Below are 4,782 nucleotides of genomic sequence, written 5' to 3'. Positions count from 1 at the left end.
TCAGTCCTGACGGAAAGTGAGGGGCACAGCGCTGGCGCTGCTGGAGCTGGGGGGCACGGGGACGCGTCACAATGGGCCCCGCTGTGACCCGCTGCCCCGCCCGCGTGGGGCCCCCGGCAGTGCTCAGCTCTGCTCAGGGCTGCTCAGTTCCCCAGTCTGCGCTGAGGACTGGATATATTATTGCAATTATTTTATTAAATCATTAAAAAAGAGGGCAACGGAAGCATAAAACTCAGAAATTGGAAATACGTGCTTCACATCAAGGCTGAGCTGCTCTGCAGGGGGGTTCAGGATTTCCCTGGTGAGTTCACCAACTAAAGCTGGGGTTGGGGTTGCAGTTAGGGTTATGGATAGGGTTAGGGTTAGGGCTTGGGTTGTGGTTGGGGTTGGGGTTAGGGTTAGGTTTCGGGTTAGGGCTAGCATAGGGTTAGGGTTACGGTGAGGGTTAGGGTTAGTGTTGGGCCTTAAGTTGCGGCTAGGGTTGGGCTCAACATTTGATGTTAGGATTGGGGTGAGGGTTGGAATTAGGTTTTGGTTTAGGCTTAGGGTTTGGGCTGGGGTTGAGGTTACTCTTGGGTTTAGGGTTGTGATTAGGGTTAGGGTGTGGGTTGGGGTTAGTGTTGGGGTTAGGGTTGGGTTTAGTGTTGTGATTGTGGTTGGGGTTCTGGTTTGGTTTAGATTTAGAGTTAGGGTTGGAGTTGGGGTTGGGTGTAGGGTTAGCATTGTGTTAGGGAGCTGGGGAGTGCCAGTGGGGCAGTGAGGCGCAAGTTGCACTCTGTGAAGTCTGCGCTCTCCTTCCTTTTCAAAGCCTGACATGAAGGCGGGGGCCCGGCAGCGGATTTCCAGGGGAGGAATGACATTTCATCATCCTCATCGAAACGTGGGATGGAATCTCAACAAGAACCCCCGTCCCCTGGAAACAGCCAGTCAGAAGGGCACCCTTTGAGCTGGGAACTCCTTCCCAGCCCAGCTTTTCTTGTGAGACAGCTCCTGGCAACCCCCCAGCACCAAACCCAGCTCACCTGCTCGGCCTGCTCAGCCCAAGCTGTGCCCAGCTCACGCACACGCCACAGTAGTGCTTCGGACAGGCTCTCACAGGGTGATCTGTTCCAAGGAGGGCCCAGAGCTCAGTCCCCGCGTGCAGCACGCCCACCAGAGCACCAGCTCTGCTCACCAGCTGTGGCACAAACGCTCCCACCCCTGCAACACTTGTGACCTTAGTGTGCGCCCGCATCGCTTCTGTGCCTTCATCATAAGCAAAGGAAATGGACGCCTCCCAGATCCAAACTTTAGGAAACCAACACCAGGCTCACCCAATGGGGTTAACCAAAGTAAAATAACAGGGAAGCGAGGATGACTCTTGTGCAGCCCAATAAAAACCAGTAATGACCAATACGGCCTCATCGTGGTCAATGGAGTCCCAGAGGAACTAGTAGGATCCAGGCGTGCACACCAGTATGGGCCAGGAAAGACCAGGATGGACTCATAGTGGTCAGTAGACACCCATCGGAAGCCGTAGGAGTGCAAACCACTATTGACCCATAAAAAGCAGTAAGGACCAGCACGGCCTTGTAGTGCTCAATGGAGTCCCATAGGAATCAGTAGAAACCAATAGGAATGCACACCTGTATGCCTCTCTGGTTGAGGCTTTACGCCCCAGGGCCGATGTTGGCCTCCCGGACTATGGCTTTAGGCCCTGGGCCAGTGCCGGCCTCTCCGGCTGTGGACTTAGGCCCGGAGCTGGTGCTGGCCTCTTGTGCTGTGGCTGTGGCTTTAGGCCCCGGGGCTAGTGCAGGCCTCTCGGGATGTGACTTTGGGCCCAGGGGCTGGTGCCGGCCTCTTGGGCAGTGACTGTGGCTTCAGGCCCCAAAGCTGGTGCCAGCCTCTTGGGCTGTGGCTTCACGCCCCAGAACTGGTTCTGCCTTTACGGGCTGTGGCTTCAGGCCCCAGGGCTGGGGCTGGCCTCCTGGGCTGTGGCTGTGGCTTCAGGCCCTGGGACCAGTGCCGATCTCTCTGGCTGCAGTGACAGCTTTAGGCCCCAGGGACGGTGCCAGCCTCTCTTGTGCTGTGCCTACAGTTTTAGGCCCTTGGGCCTGACCTGTGGAACAGCACCTAGCCTCACAGGAGTCACAATGTAAGGTAGTTAATTTAAGGTGTATAGACAGGCGCACGGGGGGCTCACACTGCTCCCGTTGCGCAACCAGAGCTTCCTCCTTTGCAGTGTGCTATTGATAAGCAGAAGCCTTGCCCCCTTTCTACCAAACTCCTCCCAGGTCCTGCCTATTCCTTGTAAACCACTCCCCAGACTCCGCCTCTGAAGTAAGTGTTCCTCCTGTCTTTAATTTCTGAGCAGGGGACCCCCCCCTGTACCGGTACAGGGGTCCCTCCTGTACAAGGACCATCCTGGGGTCTCTGCCTTCACTCAGGCCACTGCTGACCTTCCTGATTAGAGCTTCAGGCTCTGGGGCCCGTGCCGGTCTCTTGGGCTGAGTGTGTGGCTGTAGGTCCCAGGGCCAGTGCTGGCCTCTCTGGCAGTGGCTTTAGGCGCCAGGGAGCGCACAGGCCTCTTGGGCTGGGGCTTCAGGCCCCGGGTCCAGCACCAGCCTCTCGGGCTGTGGCTTTAGGCTTTGGGGCCGATGCCAGACTGCCTGGCTGTGACTGTGGTTTCAGCCCCTGGCTGTAGGGCTATCCTGTTTAGATAAGAGGCCCGCAGTAAAAGGAGAACAGACTTAACAAACATCAAAGAAGCCATGGCCTCTACACAAGGTTGGATTGCCTCGCTCTGGGGATAGGTTGGGATGCAACAGGCAGGCATCAAGATACTCCCCTCTCTCCTCCTTCCAGGCTTATCTCTGTGCAAGGACGAGCAGATGTCCAGAAGCAATGATCTAGTATTGAGTGACCAAGTGTGAGAAGTTAATTATTTAGCAATACATGCTTAGTTAACAACAATTTCTGGTTAGTTGAGTGCCGGGAAGACTGTGAACCTGAAGTCCTCAGCCAATGAGGAACCAGGGGAGAAAGAGATAAGCGTCGAGTAATAGGGCATCAAAGACGTAAGGCTGTTTTCTGTGTGCTCTCCTGCTTGCAGGAGGCCCGCCATTGCAATTGCGAAGAAAATCTGCTTTTTCCGAGATACCGTTCTGATAAATTATTTGGCCCCGCCAACCCTTTTCCTACCGGCCCCGGGGCCAGTACTATTCTCTCTGGCTGTGTTTTTATGCCCCAGGGCTGTTGCCGGCCTCCAGCAATGGAGGGATGCAGCATAGTCCTCTCCATCCTCCTACCAAACTTATCTCTGTCCAAGGATGAGCAGGTGTCCAGGAAGAGAGAGATACCGTTCTCATAAAGTATTTGGATATTTCCAACAATTTGACCTCACTCTTCCCTTCCCCCTACGAAATTTACCAAGACCCCCCCCAGACACCCTTTCCACCCCATAGAAGTCCCCTTTTCCCCCTTCTCAGCTCCCCTACACAATGTCCCCCTCTACCTCCAGACCCCCTTTCCACCCCATGGAAGCCCCGCTCACCCCTTTTCCCCCCCACAACTCCTTCTCTCAGCCCCCACAACCCCTTTCCACCCCCATAGAAGCCCCTCACAGCCCCCCAGCTTCCTCCTGCCAACCCCCTCTCCATCCCCAGACCCCCTTTCCTCCCAGTAGAGACCACATTCATCCCATTTCTCCCCCCTCACAACCCCCGTCCACTCCCAGACCCCCCTTGCTGCCCTACAGAAGCCCCATTCCCCCCTACCCCCCTCTCAACTCCCTACGTTCCCCTCCACAATGCCCCCCACCACCCCAGTTTCCCTTCACATCCACAGAAGCCTCTTTTCCCTCTTTTTCCACCCCACAACTCCTTCTCTCTGCCCCAGACCCTCTTTCCACCCCATAGAAGCCCCCCAGCACCCCCCCAGTTTCTCCCTTTCACCCCTCCCTCCACCTCCAGACCCCTTTTCCACCCCACAGAAGCCCCGCTCACACCTTCCCCCCTAGATTCTCCTCAACCCCCCTTTCCACCCCCAGACTTTCCTTCCACCCCATGGAAGCCCCGCTAACCCTTTTCTGCCCCCCACAACCCCCCCTGTCTGGCACTGGAGTCATCCAGAAGGATCTGGAGATGTCCCTGAAGGGTCTTGGGTCCCCGGTATCCTTGCATTCATTCAGAAGGCGCTGGCGATGTCACAGAGAGGACGTGTAGGATCCAAGGGGTCCTCAGCTGGGTTCAAAGGGTCCTGTTGTCTTCTGCAAGGGTCTGGAGATGAGCCAGGGGGGCCCCAGGAGCTCCTGGAGTCCTCCAGAGGTCTCAGATGGGAATTTTGAGGACAACCCCACATAGTGGCACGTCCTCACTCTGCTTTGTCCCCACGGGACCACCCCCAAAACCTTCTGTTTCTACTAAAATAAATGCCACGTTGATTTCATTGTATTTTTTTTCCCAGCTTCCCTTCAGAAGTGGATGGTTCCCGCCAAACCCCCATGTAAAGCCCCACCCGGGGGAAACAACTCCCCCAGGGCCACCGGGTGACACCAGGCCAACCGTCAGCGGTGCCACCACTGGAACAACCTCCTGTCCCTGAAGATTACACTGTCACTCTGTCACTGTAACCATGCAACTTGGCGCCATCCCAACCCCCGTCTACCTTGAGAGCCCCATCAGCGTCCTACAGCTCCCTCCCAAGCTGGGAGGGAGTGTTGATCAGCCGGAGGGGAGAAAGGCACTACAGAGGGACGTGCAAAGGCTGGCTGGCTGGGCCACGGTAAACTGTATGAGTTTCAAC

This window comes from Gallus gallus, chromosome 34 (genome assembly GCF_016699485.2).
Source record: "Gallus gallus isolate bGalGal1 chromosome 34, bGalGal1.mat.broiler.GRCg7b, whole genome shotgun sequence".
Lineage (NCBI taxonomy): Eukaryota > Metazoa > Chordata > Aves > Galliformes > Phasianidae > Gallus > Gallus gallus.
This window is presented reverse-complemented; position numbering follows the sequence as displayed.